Here is a 23,192-nt window from a genome sequence, read left to right on the forward strand (position 1 = left end):
ATGCTGGTTTTTGGCATTAACATAAATAAGTGCTGCAGGTATGAATTTGCCCACAAAAACATGCTTGACTTAGGAATAAGGCATTATTTTATCATGTGTCAAAATGTTTTCGAAAGATTATTGGATTTGAGGATTTTCCGTTTAATACAAAAGATTATTCTTTGGTGTATACAAGAACCCAGTGAACCAGTAACTAAATATATGCACATGTATCTAGAGAGATCTAGAGAACTTACCAGTTCTTGTGTTTATCAGAGTGTGAGTCCTTTTTAAAAACTATGATAGTAAAATAATGCTGATTTATTTTTATTCCTATGTGAGATGTAATTTACAGTGTAATAGAGTATCTTTATATGTGGTATACATTACTAGATAGGTTTTATACCAATCTGAAAACATTCTTACTAGCTACATTATGCATCCTCATAAATTTGAGTCATCATATTTTACAAATTGGGAGTGCAAATGACATTTGAATACTCTAATTCCCATGAAATCCACAGAGATGAAATGTATTAGAATGCAAAAATAATTACACAGAAACATTAAATATGAAAGAAACTAGTATATTTTATCAAAAAATAAAAATGTTTAAGTTCAAATTATGTTGATGTTGAATTTGAGTGGTTTATATTTTGCTTATTTTGACTGGTGGTTTTAGGTTATCAGTTACTACTGAATCAAATTTAACCTGCTATCTTAGGTCAGAATCCTTTTGGGCCTTATACTTTTCACTCAGACCCAGAGGTCAATCGGCACTCTGATGATAGTGTTTAGTATTTCTTATCTCACTTTGGAGTGGTTCCCAGGCATTTTTTTCCCCTAGGCAGATTTTGTATTTCTCTAAAAATTACAACGATCTTTCATATTTTACCTTGGCAAGGAAAGTAGGCAAAGTACTCATTTAAATTAAAGTAATAGACATTTATTACATAACTGACCTATCAAAGAAACCTTCTAAGCCCTATGGAGGCTAAAACTGAGAATATAAGATTCAGGCTGAATCCTTAAGGGCCTTAGGATCAAATACCTAAACAGAGACATAGGTAAAGTTGAAAGAATCACAAACCAAGAATTCTCCAAGTTCACAATAAGGGCATGGGAGTTGAGCAGAAGAAGAATCACATGGCTGGAAAAGGCCAAGCATGGATTAACCAGCAAGGTAAAATTCTCTCCCTCTCTCTCTTTTTTTTTTTTTTTTTTTTCTGGTTTCTAGGTAGCATTTATGGTGCTGTGCCTAACTTCATATAGTTAATTTAGACACTATTTTTCCCAGGAGGAAAAGCCACGACAAGATGCACAGCAGCACTATGTCCAAAGCTGTTAGCATAACTGCCTGAGTTTTGCCAAGGAATTAGATGCTGCTGGAAAAATATCCACAGCTCCTATGTTTGCTATCCAAAGAGTTCCACAGTGTTGTGGGGTAAATGGCATCCCACTATTGACTAGACATGTGCCAAATGGCTTCTTGGTACTCTTTATGCATACAAAGCAGGCCTGAGATCTATCCCTGCATATCTGAAGATTCTGTCATTATAATGAGCTGAAGTCACCACTGATTAATACTGTAGCTCTCGAAAATAATGAGGTTTTTCCACCAGCAGAACCTCTTTATCAAATTTAAAATGAGGAGCCAGCTTGAAGTAAAAACTCCTTCTAACCAAAGATTTTATCTTGATTCTCTGTGAATATGTTGTGATTATAAAGCAAAGGATTATCATCAATATTTCGTGTTGACTTTATATGCCTTTGTTAATAAATAACTTTCTAAATGTTAGAGAAGATGAATAAAAGTATCTTGAGGGTTTTTGTTTTTTCATAAGTTACCCCTTCTGTATTTTGGCTTGAGAAAAATTTTGCATTTCTAATGCACTATCCATGTGTATGATGGTTTTAAATTTTTGTGGAACTATTAAGATACTGAAATTGTGTTGCCATGCCAAAATTCCAAAGGATTCTTCAATGGATGTGATTTCCAATAAACAAGCAGTTAACTTTCTCCTGCTGAATTCCTGCTCAGAGTCATTATTTTGTCCTTTGCTTTTCATGAGTGTTTAATACTTCTAGATTCTGTTTCAAAGCTAGTTTCCACAGGCTCTGGCTTATATCTTTCAGCCAGGTTGTTGGTGTATATGTGTGTTTGTGTTTGTGAAACAACATTGAACTTTTAACTTTGACCAGGTAATGGACACTGGGCAAGTTGAGCATGTTGTAGCAAATATAGATCCATTCATTTTTGTTTTGTTAGTGTATATCAGCATTGATTATGGTGTGGACATATTTATTTCCTGGACTTTGTAGATCTTTATCTAAATAACAGCAGCAAATAATGAAGTATTCAGAGTTTAGCCATCATCATTCAGTGTTTCCTTGAATACAAACTGAAGTAAAAATGGAGGAAAAGCTCATTTTATTTATTTTTTAAATCCCCTATTAAGAGAGAGTAATTAACTCAAGATCCACAATTAGCCTCACAGCAGTCCATATAAACCACCGCCAACCATCCCAGGTCTTTCAGAGGTGGCATAATTCTGAGATTATTTTGCACTTGAAACAGAGAGGCTTATAATAACTAGCCTAAAACACACTTAAGAATGAGGTTTTTCCTTTTTCTTTTTTCGTTTTTTGTTAATGTCTGCCCTCTCTAGTTATAATTTTCTGCTTTATAAATGGGGGAAAAAACCAAGTATTAGGAGAGAAGAATACCTCCTTCCTACCTGGTTATAAAGCTTTGTCTTTGGTAAATCTGGAAGTAGCTGCTTTGCTTTAGCTGGAAATTTCATTATCGAATTTGTTATATGACAAAACAATTAACAAAATGAATCACATATTCAAGCTTGGGAGAGGACTATGAAGAAAATTTAGAGAGGCCTACTGTTAAAGTATAATTGCTGGCTCTTCCTTGTTTACCTTTTTTGGTTTTGTTTTGTTTTAAAGGGAAATGTTCAGTTGCAGAGCATTCCTGAATAATTCAGATATAGCACAAAGCTCGACCCTGGGAACCTTTTCTTCAGCTTTCTGAATGTTCTTTATGCAACCTGCTTTTACAGGTTTAGATTACATTCTGTGACACTGTTTTTGTGGTTGAATTAGAAACTTTTTTTTTTTTTTTTAGTTAAACCTGTGATAAGTAATTGTCACAGTTAGTGCCCTGGTACAATGCTAATTTGAAGTGACATGTCCATACTGGCCCTCCGTAACATGAAGAAGCCTAACAGGTGTGAGGGGTGTGGCTTCCCATGGGCTCTGTTGAACTTCTAACCAGAGAAAAATAGCAGAAGAAGTGAAATGAACCTTGAATAAAGCTGTCAGCAGTAATTATCTCAGCAACACTTTGTGGGGAGATAAAATAAGCACTTGTGCTTTTATAACCTGAACACACTGCACCCAAGATAGATTTTTTTTTTTTTACCCATTTAACATAAACTGTTAAATACCTTTCAAGAGATCTTTTCATAAGCCTAATTACTCAATAACAACAATTATCACAAAATATAAATTGTTGGAAGACATGCATTTGTTTTTATTTTAACATGTGGTTTCTTTTTGGTATTTAAGTAGTTTTGGTAACAAAAGTTTTTTTCATGCTTTTTGTTTCAGTAAAGCCATTATAGTGTGAAATCTCAAATATTGTATAGAGAATTACATTATCTTCTGGGAAAAGATACTTTGACAGTTAGAAAAATGTTTGAAAGTTTGGTTTTCAGTTACTTTAAAAATGTTCAGAGTATTGGACTGGCCCGTATGAAGCAAGACAACATGTGAAGGACCTGAGTGAACTGCAGGTCACCATAGCCACAGTGCTATATGCATGTCCTTGGAGAGGTGCAAAAGTCCTGTATTTCTTGAGTGAGAGATTTGGTAAGCATTTTCCAGTCTTTTCTCCAAGCACCAACCGTTTTCTTTAACAGTAGTATTTTTTTTTTTAAGTATACTTTAACTTACTTACAAAATAATTCAAATGACCTAATGATTATGTTTGCCTAACCTGGGAAGTATAGAGGATTTCAAGTGTAATTTCTCTCTACAAATGTCCAGGCTATAGAAACTAGCCATGCAAAAAACAGATGAAATATTACAATATATACTGCTCTCTTTATTTCTTTCATTGCCTTTCTACACCTTGAAATATATTAAATATAGTTATGATTTCAGGTAATCTAATGACATCTAGAGACTTTGGAAATTTTTTCATAATTTAACTTTAGCATGTTCCCACACCCAATAAATTAGAAGTTTAACAAGCTAGCCAGGTTAGTTCACATTTACAGTGGAGGTGATGTCATTTAAAAAAAAAGCTAAGAATGAACATCTTAGTCCTGTCTCTGCTGTTATTTATTAGGTTTGTGAACTTGAGTGAAAAATAAGAACCTTTTTTTTTCTGAATAGGACTTGGTAAACTATGCCAGGTACATTCACTAAGGCAGTAACAAAGATTAGATATAGCATGATAAAATACAGCTAACATGGTGCATATTTTATTCACAAACCAGTGGTTATTAACTTCATCAAAACGGAAACTGTTCACCATTGGCTGTATCCCTAGCACTCAGCTGATTTCCTCATGGATGCTCACTATTAGTTAAGTGAATGAATAATGTCATATTGTGCACTCTACTTAAGACAAATTTAGTATTATCTGTTTGCTACTCCCCAGAGGTATATAGCAAAATCCCTACCATATGTATATATGGACACACACACACACACACACACACACACACACACACCCCACTCTTTAATCCTCACAACAACCTTATAAGTTAGAAACTTTACAGAGGAGGGAATTGAGGAACTGAGAAGATGGGGGAGTTGTCTAAAGTCATACAGCTATTAGCCAGCAGACATAGGATTTCAAACACTGGCAGTGTGACTTTGGAGTCCAAGTTCATACTCTGCTTTTATACTTCTCCAAGGAAGCATAATAACAATGACTACCAAAGAAATTATCTTACAGTGATACAGGTTTCCTCAGAAACTTCCCTGTCACAGGTGTAAATGATTTAGGAGACTTGGGAATACATTTTTGGGGGGGGGGGGGGCGGAATTCCTTTTTTATTCATTGAGACACTTGCTCTCCCTTTTGCCTCCTAGAACAGCAGGCTCACCAATGCATTGCATCCATTGAAGTGGCATTGATAACTTTCTTAGGGCTACCTCTTCCCCAATACAGAAATGTCATACAGGGCTAAGGCCTGGACAAACTTCCATAAATGTAGGATAACAGAGTTTTGATTCCTAGATATTTGGCCCTTCCTTCAGTCAGGTCCAATTCCTGGGCCAAGCTTTCACCTCTTTAACCCAGACCCTGACCTACCCATGTGAGACCTCTGTTGCTAAAATCCCCACTGCCTCCTCCTACTCAGCTCTCACCTGGGATTGTACTCCTCCCCTCAGGAACTAGCTGACTAAAAATGTTTATTTCTGGAAGAGTTGTCAAAGTTTTACTAGGTATGATTGATTACAAAAGATACCAGGTGTTTTATGGGGCACCTGGCTGGCTCATTCAGTGGAGTGTATGCCTTTTAATCTTGACGTCTTGGGTTCAAGTCCCATGTTGGGCGTAGAGCTTACTTAAAAAAAAATTTTTTTTTAGAGATACCAGGTGTTTTAGAGAACAGAAAATTTTGAAATTAGGAGGTTATAGTAGGGGCTTTCAGGAGGAGATTGAACTGAGAGTTGACAAAGTGCTTTCACTTACTTTTTCTCTTATGATCCAAGCATACCTATGAGACAGGTAGAAGAGAATGGGGATGGAAACCCAGGCAAAAGTCATGGCATGAGCAAAATCTAGGAGTAGGCAAGTGCAAGGCATATTTTTGGTTCAGTGAGCAACTATGTATACAGTATAAAAAAAGAATGGAGATAATAGCGTGAAAAATGGGCCAGAAATGGCCTTGAAAATTTTGTTCAGAGTGAGCTAAAGGAACTTAGAAATCACCTAGTCCATGTTTTTTCGTTTTACAGGTGATAAAACCGAGAGAAGAGAGTTGATCAAAGTCACAATAAAGTCGCAGAGTTGGGATTTTAATCCACATCCTTTTATCTATATACAGTGTTCTTTCAATGTATTAGCCCTCCAATATTTTTATACACGTGGAATCCTATCATAGGCAGCATTGATGGGAGAAAGTCATAAAAGAGCACCATGCAGCCTTAAGACATAAAAGAACAATAGTACTTGATTTGCTTTAATGGTGGTGATAGAAGAGAAGTAGCTTACAGGCTGGTTAAATGTATTTAAGCTGAGTCCTTAGTAGGCTTAGTCTCCCAAAGTCACTGCAGCAGATAGCAACACTTCTTTCCTCTCCCCTTCCGCCATCCTCCCGCAGGCTGTTTTCCTCTCCTTCAGTCTTGGTTCAGTTCATCTTACAGGAATTAAATGGGAAACCTGAAGTGAGTTTCCACTTTTGGACATCACTTGTAAAATATCCTCATAAAAATTTCCATCATAAGCAGGTAGTGAATGTCAGAGATGGGCTCTTAGATGTACTCAGAGCTAAAATATATCTAAACAAACATACTCTTCACTGGGCGATACTTAGAAGAATGACATACTAGCTGTTGAGAATAGATAAGAAACCCCTAAATAAGCTTGGTTTGTTTACCTAGGAAGAAAGTATTTTATTTTATTAAATATTAGTCAACATCTTCTGAATACCTTTGGTATGGAAAAGTTTAATACATTGGGTTGTTCTGTGTATGTTCAGAACACATATCAATTAAGTTAAATGTAGGTGACATAAGGTGTTATTAAACTATCTGATACCAATACTGTCATCTAGTCTTAAATTTTTAAAGACAGAAATAATTGGGCATTGCATCTGAAAACACCTATTAGATAATCCTTTTTTCTGACAAAGAGCCAAATATCAAATGTGTGTGTTTTTTGTTTTTGTTTTAGTTGCAAAATTAAGTCTACTAGGCTTGGCACTTTTTCACTTATCATCTTTTTAATGTTGTCAACAAAGATATTATTCCCATTACTCAGATTAGAAAAGTGGGTTTTTATGAGATCAAGCAACTTTCCTGGGAAATGGTATAAAATATCAAAGCCAGGATCCAAGGCCAGGTTATCTGTATCTGAGTACCTGACATAATGGGAACTTCATAAATGTTTATCGAATAATTAAGTTATAGACTCTGGGTAACTATATGGTTCATATAACTTACTCAATAACTAGTTCTAAATTTTGAAATAATTATGGGGAAGAAGGGCAAGTTCAAGAGAATTCTGCACGTTTCAGATTATTCGCCCCCCCACCACCATCCCGTGGGTTAGAAGCAATGTTTTTTAATAGGTTCTTTTCTCTCTTCTGCCCTCCACCAGAGGGTGCTCATAAGCAATTAAATGACCAAGCGTAGAAATAGGAACTAAGAAACTAGTGCCATTTTCATTCACAGCATGGATTATTGCCCCTGTGCAAAATAGGTGACTTTCTTAAAACAGAAGTCTTGATTCAACTGAAATAGCTTCTTTTGCTTAAAGTTGCCTTGCAAATAGTAACTTGTCTGTCTGTGTGAGCTAGTATCTTTATAGACGTAAACCTGACCATTCTTAACTAAATAGGTATGAGAGAAATTATGTACTAGGCTACATTAGGCTGGTCTAATAATAGGCTACATTCTTATACAATCTAATGCTCTTCATAAGTACTCTAGTATTCTGAAGTACTTCAGAAGCTCTTCTAATGTACTCACTAGAATCAAATAATAAAATGCAAGAATGTTGTTATTTAGTTTATAAAAGTACATCTTTTTGGAAATTTTGCTAATTCTATTACAATGGTCAAATCTTTATCTCCTTATGGTGCAGTCTGGTTTTAGGAGATAGGATGCAATAGAAGACTTAAAAACTAAAGCTTTTGTGTCGAGCAACCTCTCTTTGATAGAACTCTGGATAATGTGGAGCCAGTTCAGGGAAGTGTGAAGGTGGACAATTATAATGTGAAAAAGTAGCATCAGTTGATTCTGTTTTCAAGAATCCCAACATGTTTTTTAAATATTTTCAAAAATTTTAATAAATTTATTCTTTATTAAAAAGACAGTTTAAATTAAGTGTGTCATGTGGAATTTACAACTTGTCAAATCTACAGTTCACATCTTGGGAATATTTACATGTAATTTATGACACTAACTATGGGTTAAATAGAACCAAAATAAAAAAATATTGTAATGCAATTTTAATTGAAATTTGTCCTCTGCAGATGTTCACTGAGGACCCAAGAAGATGGCCAGCTTATACAGCTTATAGTTTAGAGTGTGGTTATCGAAGAATGCCACAAATTAGTAGCTTCACTAAGGCATTTCTGCATACTAATGCATTAGGAAATGCATAAATGCATTAGGAAATGCTATTTATTTTGACAGTCATTTCCTCAAAGATCAGTCTCAAGTCATTATTGATTTGAAATCCCTTCTTTCTCTTCTTTGTTTTTTTTTAAATTTTTAATTGAAATATAGTTGACATTTAATATTATATTAGTTTCAAGTGTAAAACATAGTGATTTGACAATTATATACATTACAAAATGCCCACCATGATAAGTATAGTTACTGTCTGTCACCATACAAAGTTATTACAGTATTGACTATATTCCCTATGCTGTACTTTTCATCCCTATGATTTACTTATTTCATAACTGTAGGTTTGTACTGTTTAATCCCCTTCACCTATTTTAGCCATCTCCCTATTCCCTTCCCCGCTGACAACCACTAGTTTGTTCTCTGTGAGTCAGTTATTCTTTGTTGTTGGTTTTTTTGTTTTTTAGATTTCCACATATAAGTGAAATCATATGGTATTTGATGGTATTTATCTTTCTCTGATTTATTTCACTTAGTATAATACCCTCTAGGTCCATTCATGTTGTCACTAATGGCAAGGTTTCATTCTATTTTATGACTAATATTCCATTGTATGTATATTTACTGCACCTCCTTTATCCATTCATCTATCTATGGACACTTGGGTTGTTTCTATATCTTGGCTATTGTAAATATTGCTGCAGTAAACATTGGGTACATATATCTTTTCAAATTAGTGTTTTCATTTTTTTCAAGTAAATACCCAGAAGTGGAATCACTGAATCATATGGTATTTCTGTTTTTAGGGTTGCTTTTGTTTTTGAGGAAACTGCATTGTTTTCCACAGTAACTATACCAATTTACATTCCCACCAACAGTGCCCTTTTCTCCACTTCCTTGTCAATACTTGTTTTTTGTTTTTTTTTTTGTTTTTTTTTTTTTTGTCTTTTTGATACTAACCTTTCTGACTGGTGTGAGATGACATCTCATTATGGTTTTGATTTGCATTTCTCTGATGATTAATCATGTTAAACATCTTTTCAGTGTCTGGTAGATTAAAATAAACAGAAAAACAAGTCAGGAACAGTTTATTTATATATATTTCCTAAGTTTTTGTCTTTTTTTAGAAATTTGGGATAATTAAACCAAAACATAGTATTTGGCAACTGGCTATAACATCTTTGAAGAACAGGTTAAGAGTCAAGAGAACATGCTTGTGCTATCATTAAGCAGCTGTTTGACTTGGTAAAACATTACCTCTCTACATCTCAGTTTCTCCCCTTAAATAGTACTGTTTGACTAGATCCTCTTGTAAGAAGGAACTACTTTTCATTTGGAGTCTACTGGGGATGATGGGGCTACTGATAGAACATGCTTAAGAGTGGCTGCTGATAAACTCTCAGGAGAGTCACATTACTAGCTTTGAATGGAGCAAGGGATGCTTGATGGGGATAGTATGGCAGCAGCACTGAACTCAGCTGAGACTTAAAGATCTGTGGTCTCCTTGTTGGGATATCAGCAGTTGATGAATTCAAAGACCCTTCCAACTTGAATATCTTCTGAGTCTAAAATGAAGCCATATCTATAACAGCCATCCTTGTTTCTTCCAACTCTACTTGCTTGCAAGATAACATTCGTGTTTTTGTACATAACAGAAAGCCTCAGAATTTGTTACTGTTGGTGTTTATTTCATGAAACCTTACCAACCTTGCCAAATCAATTGAGGACTATATAATAGAGCAAGGCCAGGAAGAGAACACAGTTTTTGAGCTCTTTACACAGGAGTTTTGTAGGTAATTGATCTTGACCTGCACATCTCTTATAAGATTCCATTGGTTCCAGATTGTTATTAGTCACTTCCTTTTTAACAGTGTGCTTTTTTTTTTTTATGAGGTGACTAAACTGCTATTTAACCCTGCTACAAGAATGTGGCAATGGGCTAGTCCAGACAAGTGGATGTGCACTTGGTAACTAACATTCTTAATAAGCTTGCTTCAACCTGCCACAAATTAAAGCTCTGTGACTTTTCTAGCACATAAGTGATTTAAAAAAAAAAAAAAAGCTCAGATTGTGAATAAATAAGCTTTTTTGATTTGCACTCTGGTTGGCAGTAAATGAAACTTCAGCCTCATGATTCAGTTTGGCTTATAACTGTCTTAATCTGTCTAGCTGAACAGTGAGCATCTGAAAGTTTTAAAGGGGTGATCCAGCAGTCATCTTCAGGGATTCTTATTCATAAAAAGCTTTGGATTGGTCAGATAGGTGATGTAGTTGAAAACTCCATGGCTTTTGGAATAAAATCTGGTTTGCCACTTAGTAGTTCAGTGATCTTAGACAAGTTATTCTACCCCTCTGAGGCCATTTTGTGATCTGTGCAATCATGTTTATTTTTAATTTGCAGGATTCTTATATATGGTAGACATATGTTAAGCATTTAAAATATTGTACCTGACAAATTGATGATATCCAGGAGCAGCTGTTTGCTTAAGTCAAAGAAAGTAATTATTGTTTATCAGTCCATCAAACAACATATGGTAGGACCTTAATTGTTTTATTTTATTTTATTTTATTTTATTTTATTTTATTTTATTTTATTTTATTTGAGGGAGGGAGCAAGCATGCGCATGCGCATGCTTTTGCAGGAGGGACAGATGGAGAGGGAGAGAGAAACTTAAGCAGGCCCCATACCCAGCAAGGAGCCCAGAGAGGATCCCAGCTCGGGGTTGGATCTCACAACTGTGAGATCATGACCTGAGCTGAAATCAAGAATCAGTTGCTTAACTGACTGAGCCACCCGAGCATACCCCCCTACCCACCATTTTTATTTTTGTTTTTGTCTTTGTTTTTTGAGAGAGAGAGAGAGAGAGAGAGAGAGAGAGAAAGGAAGCAGGGGAGAGGGGCAGAGGGAGAGAGAGAGAGGATTGAATTATTTCTAAATGCTTCTGAGATAAAACTTCCTGAGTTTGAGTTTTGGCTCACTACTTAGTAGCTCTGTGACCTTGGGCAAGCTCCTTAGTCTATGTAAGGTTCAGTATCCTTCTCTTTAAAATGGGGATTACAATAATACTTACCAAGCAGAGTTATTGTGACAGTTAAGTGGAGTAATGCATATAAAGCACACACATAATACCAATATATGTTAAGCTCTCAATAATAGCAATTATTACTAAAATATTTTTAAAACTACTGAGTAATTTCATGGGTATTTGTATATATATTTCAAACCTTATCAAATTATATATTTTAAAACCTGTATGGTTTATTGTAGGTCACTTATACCTCAATAAAGCAATACTCAATGATGTGTGTGTATATCTTCTTTGTACTACAATGATTGTATTCTATGCTGCTGCCTTGTCAGGATGGTGACAAGCTTTGAATGTTTTTTTTTTCTTTTCTTATATTGGGGTACCTGGGTGGCTCAGTCAGTTAAGCATCCAACTCTTGATTTCGGCTCAGGTCATGATCTCATGGGTTCATGAGATCAAGCCCCAAGTTGGGCTCTATGCTGACAGCGTGGAACCTGCTTGGGATTCTTCTCTCTCCCTTTCTCTGCCCCTCACCTGCTTGTATGCACATGCTCACTCGCTCGCTCTCTCAAAATAAATAAACATTTAATAATAAAACCTAAGTATTGTAAAACTATAGCTTTACTATTTGTATCTTTTAAAAATTAGTTTGTAAAATACAATGCTCTTGTGTTTAAAATTTTTTTCTTTTATTAATATTTTTTAAATACAAGAGCATTGTATTTTACAAACTAATTTTTAAAAGATACAAATAGTAAAGCTATAGTTTTATAATACTTAGGTTTTATTATTAAGTGTGTCACATTCAGGACAAGGATCCTTCAGGTGATTGAACTGAATGTTCTTAGTGATGTATTAAGATGACATTTCATAAGAGCTGGAAAGGGTCTGAGAGGTCTTTCATGTGGGTTGCTCTCATATTTTACAAAAGAGAATATTAAGGCTCCAGATGACTAGCCCTAAGTCCCATAACTTGGTCTCCAATTCAGAACTCTTAAAATGTCTTAGTCTCAGTGATTTAACAGTGAGGAAAAAAGACAAGCTGCAATGTGGGGGAGAGGGCTAAAAGTTAGCTACAGAATAAAAAATACTTTGAAGAACTAATTCATATTTTTAAAGAAAGTGTTATTTAAGAAGGGCCCTATAAACATTCTGACAACTAAGCTTAAAATAATAGTACTGTGTCAATGGCTTGTTAGAGGTGGCCTGTGATCAATTATGATGGTTTATAGGAGTTGTCATTTACACATTGCTGTAATATTTCATTTTAATTTGTTTATGAGGAAACACTATATGCTTTCTTAATTATGTAAGGGGAAACATTGAGAAGATTCTAAAACTTCACAAAAGAAAGCACTTTGAGAGTTTCTCAGTTGTTTCAAATAATTGCCATTATTTATGAAAATTAGTTTTATCTGTATACTTTGCATAATTTACAACCTTTTAGTCTCAGGATCCTTCTGTACTCTTTAAAAATCATCAAAGACCCCAAAGAGCTTTTGTCTACAAGGATTATATCTAATAACATTTGCCATATTCAAAATTAATATTGAGAAAAATTAAGTTTTTTTATTTTTTGCTTATTTATAAGTTTATTTTGAGAGAGAGAGGTGGGGAGGGGCAGAGAGAAGGGGAGAGAGAATCCCAAGGAGGCTCCCTCTGTGCTGTCAGCACAGAGCCCGAGGTGGGGCCTGAACTCAAGAATCACAAGATCATGACCTGAGCTGAAACCAAGAGTCAGACACTTAACCAACTGAGCCACCCAAGTGTCCCAAGAAAAAATTAAATGTTTACTTAAGATAATAATAAGTCCATGGCCAACAGGCACATGAAAAGATGTTCAACGTCGCTCCTTATCAGGGAAATACAAATCAAAACCACACTCAGATACCACCTCACGCCAGTCAGAGTGGCCAAAATGAAGAAATCAGGAGACTATAGATGCTGGAGAGGATGTGGAGAAACAGGAACCCTCTTGCACTGTTGGTGGGAATGCAAATTGGTGCAGCCGCTCTGGAAAGCAGTGTGGAGGTTCCTCAGAAAATTAAAAATAGACCTACCCTATGACCCAGCAATAGCACTGCTAGGAATTTATCCAAGGGATACAGGAGTGCTGATGCATAGGGGCACCTGTACCCCAATGTTTGTGGCAGCACTCTCAACAATAGCCAAATTATGGAAAGAGCCTAAATGTCCATCAACTGATGAATGGATAAAGAAATTGTGGTTTATATACACAATGGAATACTACGTGGCAATGAGAAAAAATGAAATATGGCCTTTTGTAGCAACATGGATGGAACTGGAGAGTGTGATGCTAAGTGAAATAAGCCATACAGAGAAAGACAGATACCATATGGTTTCCCTCTTACATGGATCCTGAGAAACATAACAGAAACCCATGGGGGAGGGGAAGGAAAAAAAAAAAAAAAAAAGAGGTTAGAGTGGGAGAGAGCCAAAGCATAAGAGACTGTTAAAAACTGAGAACAAACTGAGGGTTGATGGGGGGTGGGAGGGAGGGCAGGGTGGGAGGGAGGGCAGGGTGGGTGATGGGTATTGAGGAGGGCACCTTTTGGGATGAGCACTGGGTGTTGTATGGAAACCAATTTGACAGTAAATTTCATATATTAAAAAATAAAAAAAAAAGATAATAAGTCCATTACACGTTGATATCAATAACACCTTTTAATTAAAAGTAATTGTATTTTACAAAAAATAAAATTAGTGAGTGATGTGTTACGCTTTTGCAAATCTCCTTAATGTCTGGCTTAATAGAAGACAAGTAGTTTCTCATATCTTCTGCATTCACCTGTTGTGAATATATCATTTTGGTGGAAGTATAGGAAGAAAATCCAAGCCTACATCCTGGCTTCTCCTGGAGAAAGAAGGAGTATTTTAATAGTCTTTTCAGATAATTGTGAATATTCTTATCTGATACTAGATCGGAACTCAATAAGTGATAGCTAAATGTTAGTTTTAAAAGATTATTTTTAATGTTTATTTTTGACAGAGAAGGAGAGAGCATGAGCAGGAGAGGGGGCAGAGAGAAAGGGAGACAGATGATCAGAAGCAGGCTCTGCACTGACAGCAGAGAGCTTGATATGGGGTTCAAACTCACAAACTGAGAGATCATGACCTGAGCTGAAGTCAGACACTTAACCAACTGAGACACCCAGGTGCCCCTCTAAATGTTAGTTTTGATATGGAATCTACAGCCGTTTAAATATACATTTTGTAACTTTGTTACAGTAAGATCCATTGATCTGTCTTGCACTTTAAATAGATCCTTTTCCAGTGCATAATTTTATAATATCATGCATTCATTGTTCATCCAGAGAGTATCGGTCCTCTGAGTTATGCAGATTTTCTAATGTTGACATATTCCATTATTTGATGTAAAAAAAAATGATCACCTGTTAATATCACTACCAATCTCATTGGAAAAGTCTTTAAGGGAGCACATGGCTGGCCCGGTCGGTGGATCATGCGACTCTTAATCTCAAGGTTGTGAGTTTGAGCCCCACTGTGGGTGTCGAGATTACTTAAAAATAAAATCTTATTTTAAAAAAAGAAAGAAAGAAAAGAAAGTTTTTAAGCTTTAGGAAGCTGTTGAACTCATGGTGGCTAATACGTTTTTCAAAATTTTAATTTTTATTTGAAAACTCAAATTTTTTCATGGGTAACTGATAACACTCAGACCTGTTCCTTGAAGTAACAGGCTTGCTTCATTCGTTTTTGAAGAAAATTCTGTCAGACACCTAAATCCAAATAGCCATTATTTGTGTGCCAGTCATTTAAGTAAAAACAGTGTTCCATTGAAAAAATTGTTGGTTCAGCACACAAGGCAAACAATTACACAAGTGCTTTTTCCTCAGCAAAACCATCATACTTTGCCATATGCAGCAGGAGTGCTTTTTGCAGACTTCCCATTTGTTCACACAGAGAGTTTTAAAAGAGGTGTACATGGGGCGCCTGGGTGGCTCAGTCGGTTAAGCGTCCGACTTCGGCTCAGGTCATGATCTCGCGGTCTGTGAGTTCGAGCCCCGCGTCGGGCTCTGTGCTGACAGCTCAGAGCCTGGAGCCTGTTTCAGATTCTGTGTCTCCCTCTCTCTCTGCCCCTCCCCTGTTCATGCTCTGTCTCTCTCTGTCTCAAAAATAAATAAACGTTAAAAAAAATTTTTTTTAAATAAATAAATAAAAGAGGTGTATGTACTCAAGAGTCATGTTTAATTAAAAGTAGTATTTTTTACTGATTCAGCAGGGACATTCTTTACTGGACATTTTTATAGTGAGTACATGGCACTGGAGACTTTCACACAGTTTGGTGTCACTCCCTTGATTTGTGCTAAGGTACCAGCAGTTTTGCCCACCATTGTTTTTTCATTGTCAGTGTAAAAACACATTGAAAAAGTCAAATACCATCTAAGTGTTATTATGAAAATTATTTTGATGTTGTGGACCCCCTAAAAGGATCTCAAGAACCCTGTCTATAAACTACATTTTGAGAATCATTGGCATAGTTAATATGTTCCTAAGAAAATACTAAATCTTAAGAGTATTCACTAACTGATGGAATACCTAGTATGTGGCAAATCTATTTTCCTTTAAGCCATCTTACAGAAAGCCTGTTAGGAAAGGTAATATTATCCATTGTTGTAGAAGAAACTGAGGTTTAAGATATGAAATATTGATTGGAGTAAATAATAGAATAATAACTACCAGAAGTGAATTTGAACTCAAGACACTCAGACTTTAGAAGTCTTGCTTTCAAGAAAATCAGAAAATAAGCCAAAAACTGGTAGAAGGTATCTACAAAAGTTACGTCTAATAAAGGGTTTTTATCTAAAATACAAGAAACTCTTAAAACTCAACAAGAAAATGAACAACCCAATTAAAAAATGAGCCAAAGACCTTAATAGACATCTTACCAAAGAAGATATACAGATGGCAAATAAGCATATGAAAAGATGCTCCACATCATATGTCATCAGAGAAATGCAAATTAAAAAACACCTATTAAATGACCAAAATCCAGACCACTGACAACAGCAAATGCTGGTGAGGATGTGAAGCAATAGGAACTCTCATTCACTGTTGGTAGGGATGCAAAATGTTACAGCCACTTTGGAATATGGTTTAGCAGTTTCTTAGAAAACTAAACATACTCTTACCATATGATCTAGCAACTGAGTTTCTTGGCATTTACCTAGAGGGGTTGAAAACAGCTTCACACAAAAACCTACTCACAGATGTTAATAGCAGCTTTATTCATAATTGCCATAATCTGGAAGCAGCCAAGACATCTTTTAGTAGGTGAATGGCTAAACAAACTGGTTCACCCAGACAATAGAATATCATTCAATACTAAAAGGAAATGAGATTTTAAACCATGAAAAGACATGGATGAACTTTAAAATGCATATTACTAATTGAAAGAGACCAATTTGGAATGACATTCTGGAAAAGGCAAAACTATGGTGACAGGAAAAAGATTGGTGGTTTCCAGGTGTGGTGAGGGGAAATAGAGATGAATAGTCAGAGCACAGAGGATTTTTAAGGCAGTGAAAATACTGTGTATGATATTATAATGATGCATAAATACCATTATACCTTTTTCCAAACATATGAAGTGTACAACACAAAGAGTGAACCCTAATGCAAACTCTGGACTTAGAGTAATTACAATGTGTCAGTATAGGTTTATCGTTGGTAAAAAAAAAAACCCATTCTGGTAAATGATGTTGATGATGGGAGAGACTATGCCTATTGGGGGCATATGGCAGGGGGTATTGGAGAAACCTCTGTACTTTCTTCTCAATTTTGTTGTAAACCTACAATTACTCTTTAAAGAAAATAAAGTCTTTATATGTAAATATACATATAACTCTCATGCCATTCAACAAATAACCCATTTTATGTATATAATAGTTTGATTTAATTAAATCCATGACCCATTTAATGTATATAATAGCCAGTGAGATTTTTAGGCATGAAATTCTTTTACCCCAACCTATCCCTAAGCATTCAGAAGATTATACCCTCAGATGTGTTGTATTTATTTAAAGGTATAGAATTAAATAATAAAGGGATTTTGACTTGATTTCTTTTTGAATTTGTGAGCCTATTTTGAATCTCTGAATCTGTGATGATGGAAAGTCAGAGAATTACAGTCTAACATGGCCAGAAAAAAAAAACAAACCTGAATAAAGCCTTGAAATAGATTTTGCAAATGAGTCACAGTCCTTCATTATATTAGGGTAAAGCAGTCTTGTGATTGAGAGATTACCATTTTTTTATAGGTTAATTAACTAATATAATGTATGCAAATCTAAATTTTTTAAGGCAACCCTCTTCAACTATAAAATCAAGCAAACCTGCAGCCCTAATCCTTTTTTCCAATTTTTTGCAAAATAAATGCCCCAACGATAATAGTATCGATCCTTTATAATTATATAACCATTTGGTTTCACATACATTATCTCATTGGATCTTCATATCAACTCTGTGAGGGAGAACAGATTGTATTACCCTATTTTTATATTTAAGGACAGGTTTATTAATCTATTCTCTTTCTAAGAAAACTGAAATACAGAAATTCTAAATGATTTTCCCATAGTCATTGGGCAGTTGAATGATTTAGCCAGTCGAGAATCTCAGCCTTCTGACTACACATCTTTTATATAAATTTAGGTTATGAGTCCCAGCAAACATTTACTTTAGCCCTAAATTCTTGAAATCACTCTCTGAGTAACCATTGTCCCTTCCAAGGGGTTGCTAGCCCTACAGAAACTGCCTGGAGGAGATATAGCCCCATCTTTACTCACTTTTATTCCTTTTTTTTTGTGCCTATTCTTATATGCATCTTTTGTCTCTCCACCTGGTATATATGTTCCCTCAGGACAGACTTACACTGGGCACATAGTAACTCAGAAATTCCTGACCCTGTAATTTCCTCAGTGGATTGTGATTGGTGTCTGAAATAGAGTGATGCAGAGGCCCACTTGGTCAGCTGTAGGCTAAGGAGAAAGTGCTGGCCACTCCTCTTCAGGAATTACTAGTAGCTATGGGAAAGGTTAATGTTAATAACTATAGACACCAGCCCATTGAGGAGCCAGCCCATTTGTAGTACTATGTACTTTTAACGAGTACTTTCCTCCAACTTCTAAAATATGTCCTCTTATAACTTACACATGATTAGGCTGCTATGCAAAGGTAGTCACAGTAGTATCTAATCACCATTTCTCTCTCCAGGTCCTAAAAATAATGATCATTGGACTGATAATAGGTCTTCTGCCTAGTCCGTATACTTTCAAAATCAGCTTTTACTTACCTTAATTTAACCCTTTCAAAAGTCCATTGACGTAGTTAAGTCAGGGATTACTTACCTCAATAAATGGAAAACTCTGGCTTAGAATAGAGACTTTCACAAGTTCCGGAGGCTGGGAAGTACTTGACTCAAGATTTTTCTGGCTCCTGGTCCAAATTTCTTTCCATTATGCTACACTGCTTCTAATTGTCAGTGACATTTACCATCATTATTGTTTCATTACCAGAGGATTTCAGGATGGGGGAGGAGAACTTTTTTTAAATGAAAACTATTGTGAAAGTTAACATGACTTAAATTTAGCCTGTGCTTCTTATCCAAATTAGCTTTGCTTTTCTTGGTACTGAAATAAAATAAATTGAGCTAATTATGATAAATGATGAATAGAATGACAGGAAGGATGCAGTTTGCTTTCTGTAATTATTATTAATCAGGTTTTCTAGCATTTGTAAGGTACAGGGCCAGAATATATAAATGCCAAAACAAACTAACAAAAATCTCTAACCATGGGGCACCTGGCTGCCTCAGTTGGGAGAGCATGGGATTCTTGATTGGAAAGTCGTGAGTTTGAGCCCCACGTTGGCCATAGAGTTACTTTAAAAATAAGTAAAATGAAATGGTTAAAATGGCAAAGGTTAGGTGTACTTTACTCCAATAAAAAAAAATAATAATTTAAAAAAATCTCTAACCAGACTAAAGGAAAAATAAGAATCAAATACAAATGATTTTTATCAGTATAATATATATGACAGCACATACCTCACATGATTGAAAATACCTGTATAGTTATGTGACATTTGTAGTTTTCATTCCAGTACTTGTCTTCAGATAATTAGCTTATTTGTAACACGTTTGAATTGTACTCATGACCAACCCACTATTGTGTCTTTGGTTGGTTTTTATGAATTTGCAGATATTTAGGTTTCCTCAGATATCAGTTTAATTCACACCCAAAAAGTTACCAATGGATGTTTTCAGTGTGCTAATGGAGACCCTATCTTATTTCTAATAATAATAAAAGAAACTTTTTATCATCATTATATTAAATACACCAATGTGTCATTTCATGAACATTAGAGAAAACACCCTCTTTTGGCTACTTAATATTGTTTTAATTCTATGTAGACAAAAATGACATGTACTCATATGTGCTCACATTTTCCCAAATTTAATTTAAACCTCAAATTAATTATTTAATATCTGACCACTAAAAACTTCAATAGAAGTAAATATATGTGGCTTTAATTATGTTGGCTAAACTAGGCAGATTCTTTGGGTAACATCTTGGATCATAATGGTAATAAAAATTAACTGAATGTTTGTGTGCCAGGTACTGTGCTAGGTGCTTTACATATATTATAGATTCATACGCTATAATAATTTGATATTGTGGATTAATATGATTAAATAATAAATGACATTGTTAATATCTGTGGAAATTTTTCTTTTTAGTGCCTTCAACAAACACTATTCCAAGCACCTTCCAAAAAAGATTTATAGAGCACTGCCCTGGGAATTAGTAAACTGAAGTATTATTCTATTTGGAAAAGTAACAGACATACTAGTAGTGGGTGGTGATGTGGAGGTTATATATGATTAGCTTTATTTTAGACTTATTACAGTTTCCTGGAGCACCAGTCTATTGTCTTATGAAAAATAGCCTTGACTAAAAATAAACTATTGGTACTGCATCAAAATAAAAAGCTTCTGCACAGCAAAGGAAATAATCCACAAAATTAAGAGGCAACATACTGACTGGGAGAAGATATTTGCAAATGACATATCTGATAAAGCATTACTATACAAAATATATAAAGAACTTAATACAACTCACACCCCCAAAACAAATAATCCAATAAAAAAATGGGCAGAAGACATGAACAGACATTTCTCCAAAGAAGACATACAGATGGCCAACAGACACATGAAAAGATGCTCAAAAGATCACTCATCATCAGACAAATACAAATGGAAACCACAATGAGATACCACCTCACACCTGTCAGAATGGCTAAAATCAAAAACACAAGAAACAACAAGTGTTGGCAAGGATGTAGAGAAAAGGGAACTCCCTTGCATTGTTCGTGGACATGCAAACTGGTACAGCCACTGTGGAAAACAGTATAGAGATTCCTCAAAAAGTTAAAAATAGAACTACCCTATGATCCGGCAATCACACTACTGGGTATTTACCCAAAGAATACAAAAGTACTAATACAAATGGATACATGCACCCCCAATGTTTACAGGAGTATTATTTACAATAGCCAAGTTATGGAAGCAGCCTGTGTCCATCTGTCAATGGATAAAGAAGAGGTGAGATATATTTTATATATATATAATGTATATATTATATATACACGTGTACATATATATAGTATATATATATATATATATATTATGCATACACTGTGTATATATATTATATACATTGTATATAGATTATATACACATTGTATATAGATCATATATACACATTGTATATAGATTATATATATATACACACTCACATATATATGTGTGTATATAGACATATATATAAATATTATTCAGCCCTATAAAAGAATGAAACCTATTAACATTTGCAGCAATGTGAATGGATCTACAGAGTATAATGCTAAGCAAAATAGTCAGAAAGACAAATACCATATGATTCACTCATATGTGGAATTTAAACAAAACAAATGAGCAAAGGGAAAAAAGAGAGCAACAAACCAAGAAACATACTCCTAACTATAGAGAACAAACTGATGGTTACCAAAGGGAAGGTATATGGGCAAATGGGTGAAATACATGATGAGGATTAAAGAGTGCACTTACTGTGATGAGCACTGGGTGATGTGTGGAATTGTTGAATCAATATATTTACACCTGAAACTAATGTAACACTGTATATGTTAACTCTGCTGGAATTAAAATAAAAACTTAAGGCTGCCAATACCATTGGCAACTGAGTCGGTGCTGCATCTTTTGTACTGATTGCTCCCTGGGCATTGAGAACAGCCAGGCATCATGTCACCTTGTGGGTGGTGTGGAGGAGAAAACCAAGGTATATGTTGGTAGTCTGGGAACCAGTGTCAGCAGAGGAGAGTTAGAAAGGGCTTTTGGTTATTACAGTATCTTAAGAACTGTGTGGATTATGAGAAATCCTCCAAGATTTACCTTTGTGGAATTTGAAGATCCTAGATATGCAGAAGATGCAATGCGAGGCCTGGGCAGGGAGGTGATTTGTGGTTCCCAAGTGAGAGTTGAATTATCAACAAATATGCCTCGGAGCTCTGATTTTGATAGACCAACCACCTGCCCAACATTCCTTTGATCCCAATGATAAATGCTATGAATGTGGCAAAAAGGGACATTATGTTTATGAATGTCATCTTGACAGCTGGTGGAGGAGAAGCAGGTCACAGTCTAGATCACATTTAAGATCCAGAGGTAGATGATACTCTTGTTCACATAGCAGGAGCAGGGAAAGGAGGTCAAGATCACCATCTCCTCAGCGATCAAGATCTGTGTTTCTCTGTAGATCGAGATCAGCTTCACACAGAGGTCTACGTCTGGTTCCATAAAAACATCAAGATCCCCATCAAGGTCAAAATCAAGAATCAGTTCTGTTTCACTATCAAGAATCAGCCATGGGGCGCCTGCGTGGCTCAGTCGGTTAAGCGGCCGACTTCGGCTCAGGTCATGATCTCGCGGTCCGTGAGTTCGAGCCCCGCGTCGGGCTCTGTGCTGACCGCTCAGAGCCTGGAGCCTGTTTCAGATTCTGTGTCTCCCTCTCTCTGACCCTCCCCCGTTCATGCTCTGTTCTCTCTGTCTCAAAAACAAAAAAATAAACGTTAAAAAAAAAAAAAAAAAGAATCAGCCAAAGTCCAGATCTCCATTTCCAAAAGAAGCCACTCCCCATCAAGAAGTACACAAAGAAGTGCAAGTCCTGAAAGAGTGGACTGAAGTTCTCAAGTTCACCTTTTAGGGAAGGGTCATTTTGTTTACATTATTATAAGGGATTTGTGATGTCTACAAAGTGTAACCTAGGAAGGGTATTTCAGTTATCTGAATAAATGGATTTGGGTTATTACTCTATAAATTCACAGCAGTAGGATAATATAAATTTTTGTTGAATGTATTAACATCCTGTGGTCTGAAAATGTGGGTTTTAATCTGGTACATTTTAATAAAATGTTTCTAACTAGAAAAAATAAAAAGAAAATATAATAAAAGAAAAAAAATAAATAGAGTAAAGGAAAAAAAAGAAACCAACCCTGCCAACCAACATCTTCTTCTCAGACTTTCAACCTCCAGGACTGTGAGAAAATAGATTTATGTTGTTTAAGCCAACAAAAAAGAGGCCTTGACTATTGTAACATCCCATATATGGAAAAATTTCAAATTTTCAAAGCCTTCCTGGTAATATAATGCATGGACTACTAGAGTGAGCTTTCTAGTCTAACTTCAAAAATAATAGAAAATATCAAAAGTAAAGTCCTTTTGTGAAACATGGCCTCATTTTGTTTACAAATGATGGATTCTTCTTT

At 35.4% G+C, this 23,192-nt stretch overlaps 1 protein-coding gene and 1 pseudogene across 4 annotated transcripts in view; both read left to right on the forward strand.

The window, feature by feature from the left end:
- Positions 1-23,192, forward strand: part of FAF1 (Fas associated factor 1) — a 529,381-nt gene that overhangs the window by 335,233 nt on the left and 170,956 nt on the right. The window lies entirely within an intron of this gene.
- LOC132672995 (uncharacterized) lies at positions 1,099-23,190 on the forward strand (annotated as a pseudogene).

The sequence above is a fragment of the Panthera onca genome, chromosome C1 (assembly GCF_046562875.1).
Source record: "Panthera onca isolate mPanOnc1 chromosome C1, mPanOnc1 haplotype 2, whole genome shotgun sequence".
Taxonomy (NCBI): Eukaryota; Metazoa; Chordata; class Mammalia; order Carnivora; family Felidae; genus Panthera; species Panthera onca.